The sequence below is a fragment of the Alexandromys fortis genome, unplaced genomic scaffold (genome assembly GCF_014885135.2).
Source record: "Alexandromys fortis isolate MF-2015 unplaced genomic scaffold, M_Fortis_MF-2015_v1.1 scaffold_291, whole genome shotgun sequence".
Taxonomy (NCBI): Eukaryota; Metazoa; Chordata; class Mammalia; order Rodentia; family Cricetidae; genus Alexandromys; species Alexandromys fortis.
This window is the reverse complement of record NW_026068163.1, coordinates 681,851-693,060: the sequence shown is the minus strand read 5'-3', so window position 1 is coordinate 693,060 and position 11,210 is coordinate 681,851. Positions and strand designations below refer to the sequence as shown.

At 49.9% G+C, this 11,210-nt stretch overlaps 1 long non-coding RNA gene across 1 annotated transcript; it reads right to left on the bottom strand.

Moving 5' to 3' along the window:
- Positions 1-2,012: 2,012 nt before the first annotated feature.
- On the bottom strand, positions 2,013-4,913 carry LOC126491902 (uncharacterized). The gene is made up of 2 exons (XR_007589485.1): positions 4,678-4,913; positions 2,013-2,410 (listed from the first exon to the last, which is right to left on the bottom strand). It is a non-coding gene; the product is annotated as an uncharacterized lncRNA (long non-coding RNA).
- Between the last annotated feature and the right edge of the window lie 6,297 nt (positions 4,914-11,210).

Here is an 11,210-nt window from a genome sequence, read left to right as displayed (position 1 = left end):
TAGAAAAATCAAAGACAGTTCCAGGATAGATTGTCCACAGCTAGGGCTGAGACCTGGTTCGGGCAGCTTGTTAGATTTCCTGCGGGGAGGGAGGGCTGGGGAGATGTTCCCCACGAAAACACGAGGCCCTAAATTCAATCCCCAGAACATACATTTAAAAACAGGCATGGCAGTGCACACCCGTAACCCCAGGGTTCAGGCATGTCCTTGGTAGTTTTGGGGCCAACTTTTCTACGCAAACCAGCTCTAGGTTCAATGAGAGACCCTGTCTCAAAAAATAAGATGGGGATACACATAAGCTCTACCACTGAGCCATCCCCAAATCCTTCACCGGGAGATTCTGGGCAAGCATGTACCACTGAGCCACACATCCCCTAACAACTGTATATAAGTGCCACAAAACTACATCCAGCCCTCCCTTTGGTTTTTCTTTTAAGAGAGGGTCTTACTAAGTTGCCCAAGCTGGCCTTGCACTCCCTTATAGCCTAGCCTGGCTTTGAACTCGTGAATCTTCCTGTCTCGTCAGTCCAAGTAGTTAATAAGTCAGTTTTGGGTGTTGTTTGTAGGCTTTGTACCTGCAAGGCAAACACTCTACCACTAAACTGTATCTCCAGCTCCCTCCCCCAGACTCCTCTGGAAGAGAAGACCTGGGCACTGTGTTCCTCAGGCCTTCCCACAGTCACAGAGCTCTGCCCTCTGTGACCCCACCTGACCTTTAGGGGATCCAAAGTCACCCCAGCTGGGAGAGAAAAAGGCAGTTTTCACTTCAGCCCAAGTGACGGTTTGCCCACTTGGCTTCCTGTGAGGTTTGCGTCTCCCTTCCCTTTGTGAAGATGTCTCTTATCTTCAGGCTCTTGGGGGCTTTGGGGGCTGGGCCAATTGCCATTTGGTGACAGTTGGTGCCAACATGGGGCCTTTGGGGAAAACAGCAAAGAAAAAAACAAAACCATAGTGGGAGGCAGCCCTATGACCCTGTATGACCTCAGGGTCTCTGCCCCGCACTCCACCCCTGAAGGAGGTCCTTAAGTTGGCCCCATGATTCCTGTACAGGGTTACCTCTGTTATCTGCTCAGACTGGACAGTGACACCAAGATCACATACAGCTGTCCGGCCAATGTTACCCTTGGTATTCCAAAATAAGACCTGAAAATTCATTAGCTCGGCTACGCTGTTCTCCCACTATGGGACCAGGCAGTGCGCGGCTGCGGAGTCTCCATGTGGGTTACCCAGCTGGACCAGCAGAGGGGCTTGCCCTAGTCCCTGAATTAGAAACTCTGGACTTGGAGACTGGCAAGATGGCTCAGCAGTTAAAAGCACTGGCTGCTCTTCCAGAGGACCTGGGTTCAATTTCCAGCATCCACGTGGCAAGTCCATAACTTCCTGGAATTCCAGTGTCAGGAGATATGACACTGTCACACAGACATATAAGCAGACAAAACACAAATGTGCATAAAATAAAAATAAATAATATATATGAAATTCTGGACTCTTAAAAAAAGGGGACAGGGGGTCTTCTGTAGCCCAAGCTGGCCTCAAACCTGCTATGAATATGCCTTTGGTTTATGCAACTCTGTAAAGGAACCCAGTGCTTCCTGGATGGTAGCTGAGTTTCATCCCTAGCCTAGGAACTCAGGTAGAGGCAAAAGGATCAGGAGTTCAAGGTCACCTCTGGCCATGAGTCTGAAGCTAGCCTGGGCTATGGGAGACCTTATTGAAAGGAAGGAAGGAATCAAGAAATCGAAGAAGGGAGGGAAGGAAGAAGGGAAGAGGATCCGACACAGTGGCACCCACCTGTGATCCTATTAGTCAAGAGGCAGGCAAGAGGATTTTGGATAGTTCAAGGCCTGGGCTACAAATGAGAGCCTATCTTTAGGAAAGGATTTGAGGCCTCCCCCAGGGAAAGGAGTGCATGTCTGGCCTGCAGAACTGGTGAGAAGCCTGCAGCTAGGGAAGTCAGGCCAGACAGGGGAACTCCTGTTGATGTGTCAAATGACCTCATAAACCACCTAATATTTTTATTTTTAATTATATTTATTTACTTATTTTGTGTGTGAGGACGCCCACTGCACTCGTTGTAAAGGCCAGAGGACAGCTTGAAGGAGTGGATTCTCTCCCCTGTCATGGGAGATCCAGGCCAGGTCTTCAGGTGCAGCAGCAACAGGTACCTTTACTGACTGAGCCATCTGGGCAAGACTAAAATTGCCTTTTGAACATTTGTCTTTATACCCATAGACTAGTGAAGTTTGCAGCCTTGGCCAGAAGAGGCTTTCTTTAGTGGGCATGGGTTAAGGAGGACGTATAACTGGCCACGGTGCTGAGAATGAAGAATGAAGGCTCTTGAATGCCTGGTCCCAAACGGCTTCACCGCATCCAAATGGCGTCACCACGGAGTCCAAGGCCCAGAGAACACCTGGGAAGAGAATGTGGGAGGACTGTGGAAGCAGAATGACGGAAGTGAAGAGTGTGGAGGGGCTGTCAAGACCCTTGTGATCATGGGCACAGCTGTAAGACTTTAAGACAACCCTGAAGCCATTTCTGACAACTCTGAATCCTCTCAGCCTCCGTGCCATAGTGCTTCCCCTCCTCCCCTGGGAACCAAAGACCTAACAGCTACACTCGCACGTACTCAGTTCCTGAACAATTACCCATATACGTATGTTTTGGTTCGGTCCCCTGGGAAACGGGGTCAAAATGACCTCTTACCTCATCTGGTCTGGCAACAGCTCTCCAGTCAATTATTGGTAATAGCCCTTTCAAATAAGCCAATCAGAATAGTCAAAGAACAACCCCCCTTGCTTCTGTGGCCCCTTTAAAAATAGACTGTACCAGCTATTCGAGGTCCCTTGGCTTCCCGAATGCTGGGGGACCCTGTCATGACAGAATTAATAAAATCCTCATGCTTTTGCATCGGCTGTGGTGTATGAGATGGTCTCTGGGGGTGACTCCTTCTCAGTGTTTGGACGCTAGAGTCCAACACAGCAGCTATGCTTGCATGTGGCGGGGGGGGGGGGGCATGAGGACAGGAGAGGGGAGAAGTTGGAAAGGTCCTTTGAGCACTGGAGGGAATGGAAGAAGGGTGATCACAGTGCGCTGTATGACGCTGTCAAAAGTAAAAACACGGAAGAAGAGCAGTTCCTGTTTTACCAGGAAAGGAAAAAAAAATAGAACCTCCTTTTTTCTTTCTGACAGGCAGTATTTAAAAAAAAAATAAAGTGCTATCGTAATTCATCACATGAACTGATTGATGAATTCAGTATTAATGTCCATTCATATGCTGCTAAAAATACATCTTAACAACCAGATTTGTAGGGGCTGGATAGAGAGATGGCGCAGTGATTGAGATCACTTGCTGCTCTTCCAGAGGACCTGGGTTCAATTCCCAGCACCCACGTAGCAGCTCACAACTGTCTGTGACTCCAGTTCTAGTGTAAGTAACACCCTTACACAGACGTATGTGCAGGTAAAACACCAATGCACCAAAGAGATGATAGATAGATAGATAGATAGATAGATAGATAGATAGATAGATAGACAGACAGACAGACAGACAAATAGGCAGGTCAAAGAAGGACGGTCAGGAGTTCAAGGCTTGGCTCAACTGTGTAGCAGGCATGGGCTACATAAGATCCTGTCTCACATAAACAAACATAAACAAAAAAGGGGCTGGCGAGGTAGCTCAATTAATAGAGTTTAAACTTGCCTAGCAAGCTCCATCATGGCTTTGATTCCCAGAGCCAAAAACAAAAAATAGAAAAACAGGGATGGTGACACATTTGTAACGCCAGCACTCAGGTGGGACCAGGGTTATCCGAAATTCAAGACCATCCTTGTCTATATAGTGGGTTCTAGTTGTAGGTCATCCTGGGCTACATGAAGAAGCCGGGAGAGGCTGAGGAGGTGGCCTCCCTTTCGGGTCATCAAGGTTCTTCGTGCACCTGGCAGGGGGCGCTCTTCCCCGACTCACTGGCCTTGACAGGCCGCGCCGGACAGGGTCCCCTAGGAAAGCCTTCTTAAAGCGATTTTCGTTTCGCGCGAACTCAGCGCCTCCATCCAGCCGCGAGGTCTCAAAGGTGAGCCTCGCACAAATGCGTTGCAGATGTTTCTCCTTCCAGATCGGCTACCGCGGCGCGGCGCCGCGCGGCGCGACTCCAGCGGCCGCACAATCCTGCAGCGATCCGGTCCGCGTTTTACTTTCCACCCTCCAACTTTTGCAAGCTGTAGTTATTTGATAATGATTTTTTTTTTCTAAACCTCTCCCAATAATTGTTATCCTCCCCGCCCGGTGCAGCTCAGGTGATGGGTGCAGACAGTAGACGCCTCCTCCTCTTCCCGGGCGTGCAGCCCGGGGCCCTGGAGTAAAGAGCCACAGCCCAGTCGGCTTAGAAAGCCAAGGTTAAGCGCCCCGGGACGACCCCAAACGGCCCCCCACGATGATTTTCTTTGCACCCTGAACTCTCCTGGATCCAGGCCAGCTCTCCCAAAGCCTACTCCAGGGTTGTGGCTACCTCAGTTGAAAGGGTGCCACGGGCATACAGTCCTATGGAATCCAATCCTTGGAACATTGATCGAGCACCTACGGTATTCCCAAGTCCTGAGTAATGAACTCAACCACTCCAAAAACTGCCCCTGCCTTTGGGGATCCTGGTTCGAGAGAGACTCAGGGCCACCCCCCCTCACCTGGAAAGATGACAAGGCATTAGAGAGAAACACTCGGAAAGCAGCAGCTCTTACTCCTCGGCTCCCATGACGTTCTTGAAGGATCATGGCCGGCCTGGATGAAAATCTCATTAATTAGGCTCTTCTAAACAAAAGGCAGAAAGCAAGATCGTCACGGTGGAGCTGGTCCAGGCCCAACTGCTAGTGTCTCTGAACCTAAGCAAGCAGGTGCCTAGAGTCCCTGAGACAAGAAAGGGACCCTCCAGAAATGGCCCAGGTGAACTCCACCTCCCCACAAGACTTTGTATCTAGTCTGTTTGACCTGGAACTCATGACCCTCCCGCCTCAGCCTCTCAGTTAGGCGTGTGTGTGTGTGTGTGTGTGTGTGTGTGTGTGTGTGTGTGTGTGTGGTGCCCCAAGACCAGGATCCTGAATTTGCTATTGTTTTACTCTGTTTGTTATTGTTTCTCTTCCGTTTGGCGGGTTTTTGCATTTGTTATTTATTTATTTTGTGGGAGTAAGGGAAGGGAAAACACATGTTAAAGCCAGCCTGTGTAGGTCAGAGGATAAACCCTAGGAGTCCACTTTTTCCTCCAATCACGAGGATTCCAGGAATCCAACTCAAGTCCTCAAGCTTTGGCAAGCTCCTCTACCTACTGAGCCCTCTAGTCAACCTATTTACGTGTGTTTGATACTCAGTTAGGAATGATCAAAGAAGGAGCCCTATTGCTGGGGGGGGGGGTCTTAACCTCAGCTTGGTTGCTCCCCTGAAGAGTCCAGAAAGTTTTCCTGCTAAGCCTAAATGAATTGCTAGTTTGTACATAAACGGAGTGGAATGTGGGCAGCCAGCAGCAGGGGTTTAAAGGGGAGGAAGTGAAAGGTTGAGCAGCCCCAGGGGTGGTGTGGGGTGCTCAGAAGTAGGGCGGGGGGGGGGGCTGGCTGAGGCACTGGCTGTGGGGTCTTGAGTTCAATGTCATCCTCAGTTGTGTAGAAATCATGAGTCTGAAGGCAGCCAAGGTTACACTAGACCCTGTCTCAAAGCAACAACAACAAAACCTATGGTTTAAGATTCAATCGCTTTTTGTTTTTTCTTTTTCAATCTATTCCGAGACAGGGTCTAACTATGTAGCTCCCCCGCTCAGGCCCCAAACTTATGGAAATCCTCCTGCCTCTTACTCCTGGGTGTGCCTGGAACTATGACATACACCCCCTGCTGTGCCTGGTTAGGGTTTTGTCACATACTCAGGAAACCCTGAACAAAGTTGCCTCCTCCAGGAAGCCTTCCCAACTGCACAGCTAGGTCAGGTCTTTCCTGCCTCTAGGTTCACACACATATGCATACACAATTGGGATGACCCCCGTCTTACCAGGAGCCCCAGGGAGTAGGAACTGGGTGTGCTTGTCACCCCGTCCCCAATCTGACTAGCTTGCATAACCCCCCTTTCCTCCAGCTTGTCCCCTGGGGCTCCAGGGGACACAGCATCCTTAAAAAGGGCCCTCTCAACTGATTGTGCACACTTGTGATCTCAGCTGAGAAAAGAACCGCTAGAGTTCCCAGCCTGCCACATACCAGGCCAGCCTGGTCTACATAAGGGAGTTCCAGGTCTGCCAGGGTGACTACTGAGACCTTATTTCAAAAAAAAGCAATTTGCAACGGGGCACATGCCTTTGATCCCAGCACTCTGGAGGCAAGAGTCAGCAGGATCTCTGCGTTTGAGGCCAGCCTGGGCTACAGAGAAACCCTGTCTCAAAAATGAATGAATGAAAGCTTCATCAATAAATAAAAATAAAGGGGGAATGGCTCTATGAATAAAAATGTTTGCTAAACAAGCATAAAGAATTCGGATTTCTAGCACCTACATTAAAAACCTGGCGTGTCAGCAACACCAGCTCGGGAGCGTGGAGACAGGAGGATCCTCGGAGCTCTGTGGCAAGCAGTCCAGAGGAAACTGCAAACCCCAGGTTCAGTTAGAGACCCTTTCTCAAAAGCTATGGAGAGGCACTAAAAGAGACCCTGCATGCTGAACTCTGGCCCCATGTGCACGAAGCACACCCCGACTCATGCGCACGAACGCATAAATATAAGTAAATACAATTTTAAAACGCGACAATCATCCTTTTCCACAAGTCTGCCACGCTCTGCTACCGAGTCGTGGGACCCTCTTCTGGGCCTTTGAGAAACTGTCTCTTCCTGTCTCTCGGAGGCCCTCGCTGCCTGCCAGAAGGGGGCTCCCCAGGCGCCTCCGGGGCCAGCCTGGAGGAGGGGATTGCATGCCTGGCTGGAGGCCCCTTGTCTGAACAGAATCAGGATTTATCTCAGTTTGGGGAGGTCCAGGGCTCCGGGCCCTTAAATCCTCATTAGCCCCATCTAAGAGGCGGCTATGATCTGAGAGACAAGATGTATGGATTCCAAATTGGAAACAGCCCGGTGGGCTGCAGTGTGGGGAGACAGACAGGGAAAGAGGGTTAGGGCTGCTCTCTGGGGAGCCCAGGACAGCAGAGGAGTCCTGCAGACACGGTCACAGGAAAAGGAGGAGGAGGGAAGAAAAAACATTCCAGTCAGGCTCCAGGGAAGAGAGTTGTACAGCGATGGAGCTGGGCCAAGTCTGCGAGTCCAGGCGACCTCCTTGAGGAGACTGGGGCGAGGGCAGGCTAGTGCCGTTCACCACTTGAAGGGCCTGGCTCCGGGGCACACACCCTGGTGGGTCCTGTCTCGCCACACACAGCCACCCCAGGGAAATAGAAGACACCGTGTTTGCTCTACAGACGAGGAAACTGAGGCTCGCAAGTGGTATATGATCCTACCCAAGGTTCCCCTAGAGTACCTGCAAAATCGGGGATCCAACCTGGGTGCCGGGTCTCTCTAGGGCTTCGCCAGCACTCTGGGGGAAACAGAGTGAATAGCTGGTAAGGTTCGGATGGCCCCGGGCATGGGTGACTTCAGGCTAGAGACCGAAGAACAAAACTGAAGTTTCTCCTAAATATCGGGAAGTGGTGATCTTGCTGAGCAGAAACGTCATTTCAATGGAACATTTAACTGTTAAGAACAGATTTGAGGACTGGGGAGTGTAGCTCAGTACTTCAGCACTAACCTAGCACGTGTGAGGGAGAGGAGGGGAAGAGGAGGGAAGACGGAAGGGAGGGACGGGGAAGAGGGAGCTCCCTAGGTGGATGTGGAAGTGCTTCTCTGAGATCCCAGCACTTGAAGAAGCAAAGGATTGCTGCAAGTGGGAGGCCAGCCTGGACTGTGTGCCTAGATCCTGCCTGCAAAATAAAAAGAAGGTGAGGAGGAGGAGGAGAAAGAAGAAACGGAAAGGAAGGAAAGAGGCAGTGAAGAGGAAGAAAGGAAAGGAGGGAGGGAGGGAGGAAAGGAGGGAGGGAGGAAAGGAGGGAGGAAGAGAGGGTAGATATTGTGGTGTGAATCTATAATCCCAGAACTAGGGAGGCGGAGACAGGAGGGCTGCCACAGTGTAAGGCCAGCCTGGGCTATGTCTATGTATTAAGATTCTGCCTGAAGAAACAAAAAGACGAGGAGGAGGAGGGAGAGAAAAAAAGGGAAGGAAGAAATATGGTTGGATGGCCGGATGCAAGAGATTTACAGCTACACTGTTCCTTATTGTCCAAAATTCCTGTGACTGGATATATATTTTAAATAGAAGAAACGTATTCCAACATTTTATGACAATTTGGAAGCATCCAGCTGACTTGAACCAATGGCAAAATGGCTGAGTATTGTGCCCTTCCTAAATTCTCCCATTAACCTTTTGTAATGTTTTATCATTTATCCACCCATCCTGCAAGCCTAAATCCATCTTATTTTATTTTTCTAGCAGTGTAACTTGCAGACAGCCGTGCACCCTCCCCTAAAGGCTCGCACATGAACGCCCGCAAGCACAGCTTGCCTCTATATGTCATCCACGCTGGCCTCAAACATGTAAGCCTTGCGTCCATCTGTGGAAGGCTAGGTTTACAGGCATGAGCCACTACGCATGGCTAAACATTTGTTTGCTTGTGTGTTTACATGTATTTATTTGATTCGTATGTGCGTGTGTGTGCACGTGCAAGTGTGCCGTGTGGAAGGGAAGAAAATGGAAAAGAGGTAGGGGAGAGGGGGGAGGGGGGGGGGGGGGGGGGGGGGGGGGGGGGGGGGGGGGGGGGGGGGGGGGGGGGGGGGGGGGGGGGGGGAAGGAACCGCACATTTAACCAGACCTTCACAGACTGGATGTAGTTTCACACTTTTCTGAAGAAAGTAGAGGGAAAGTACGGGTTCTAAATATCCTTCCTCTGCATGCCCCTCCCCCTCCGCCGCACACATCCTGCCCTAAAGCCAGACCGTTCCTTCGCTTTTGTTGTTATTGTTCTGTTTTGACTTTGAACCCTGCACGCCGGAGTCGTTGGCACGGGTCTCTTTGCTTCATACCCAGCGGTTTATGACATAGTCATCACTTCTTAGAGACGGCGAACGGCGAAAGGACGGCTTGAAAGCCAGCTTGTACTTCTCAAAGCGATGAAGACATGTCTGTGGTTCCGCTTTGAAGCGCACCGGGAAGAAAAGAAGAAGGAAGGGGGGGGGGAGCGCTTGCTGTAACATTTAGCACGTGTAAAGGAATTCTGGCTAAATGGGCCACCTGTGCGTCTGGTGATCCGCTTCCAGCGTTTCCATAGTGGCTGGAAGGCGCTCAGCCTCGCTGATAAAACCCAGTGATGCGATGCTCAGCCCGCTTTGAGCCATCGCCTCGGAGTCTTGCCTGGTGCCCCCCCCCCCCCCACCACTCCTAGGATATGTGTTTTGGGAAATCGCCAACCTTTTCACAGATGAATGGATAACGTGGAACAAAGACTGAAAGCAACAAAGCGCCTCACAACCCCTCCCCCTTCCACACCGGGAACACTTGCCGGCCTTGAACTTGCTGTGTCCTAGAAGATGACCTTGAACTTGTAATCCTCCACGTCGCCCACACCGTGTTTACTTCTTGTGTGTGTACAGTCTGGGGCTCGAACTCACGCCCTCACGCACACTGGACACGCACTCTAAACTCTTTAAGTACAGACCCAGCCCATGTCCCGCTTTGTTTCGTTTTGAGTGGTGGTGGCCTTTAATCCCAGTAGAGGCAGGCGGATATCTGGGAGTTGGAGGCCAACCTGGTCTACAGAGCAAGTTCTAGGACAGACTCCAAAGCTACACAGAGAAACCCTGTGAGGAGGGGGGGGTATTTACATAATGGGGAGGGGATGCATGAGCTACCGTGCTATGTGCCCCATCATCAGAGGACAAACTTTTAGGAGGTGGCTCTCTCCTTCCACCTCATGGGCCTAGGGTTTGAAGTCAGTTCATCAGACTCGATAGCAAGCGTCTTTACCCTCTGAGCCTTCTCGACAGTTCCCGTTAAGTTTTTATGACCATGTATCAACTGGCTTTAATCATTTTTTCAATAGCAACAAAATCCAAGAATCTCTCTAGCTGTGCTAGCAATTGAGATATTTACCTTTTTTTTTTTGTTTGTACTGAGTGTCTCTTCTTGTCGTTACTGTCATTTTTTGTAGTGCTAGACAAGCCCTGTTCCTTTCAGCCACCCTCCAGCTCCTCACTGGGGGGAGTCTAGTAGGTACCATCCTGGAGCTGTTGCCCCAAGTCCTAGCAATTTCATTTTGACTGTGTTAACTTCTCTAGGCAGGAACAGATTTGTGCATCAGAATCAGTTCTCCTTTGTGTCTCTGTACTCCTTCCAAATTGCCTTCATTCACAGCTGAAATACACTTGTCATGACTTCTTAATGATAAACACTGTTTTCTAAGAGATACAGTGTTTACCCGTGAATTTCAGGTATGTTCTCATTTCCTCAAGCTGTTCAGAATAATCAGATAATAATTGGTAATGACAGCTCCACCAGGAAATCAATATTCTCCCCCAACTGCAAGAATCTCAGAAGCATTTTTGCATCTTTTGTGTTTTGGGGAGTTTTACAGTTTTTCTTTCTTCCTTCCTCCCTCCCTCCCTTCCTCCTTTTCTTCCTTCCTCTTTCCTCCTTCCTCCCTCCCTCCCTCCCTCTCTCCCTCCCTCCCTCATTCCTCTCTCTTTCTTTTTCCTTCCAAAACAGAAAGGTCTTGTGCTAAGTAGATAATTATTTTTAGTTATGTGAAAGTGCACTTGAGTGCAGGTACCTAAGGAGGCCAGAAGAGGGCGTCAGATTTTCTGGAAAGGAAGTTTTAGATGTTTGTCAGCTGCTGGAAGTCAGGGGTGGGGATCTGAACCTGGCTTTTTTACAAGAGCACTCAACTGATGAGTCACCAGTCCAGTCTGTGGCTGGTTCTTTAAAGAACAACGTGGGTTCAGATGCCGGGGAGCAGGCTTTTTCACACTTTTGACCCCTGCAAGTCTAACACCAAGATGCCTCAACATTTGCAGATGTATTGGGGTCTTTGTTTTCTTTTGTTTGTTTGCCTTATTTTTATTTTTAATTATGTGGATACGTGCACACAAGCACAGGTACTAGCAGAAGCCAGAAGAAGGCATCATATCCCCTGGACCTGGAGCAGTCTTGAGCTGCCCAATG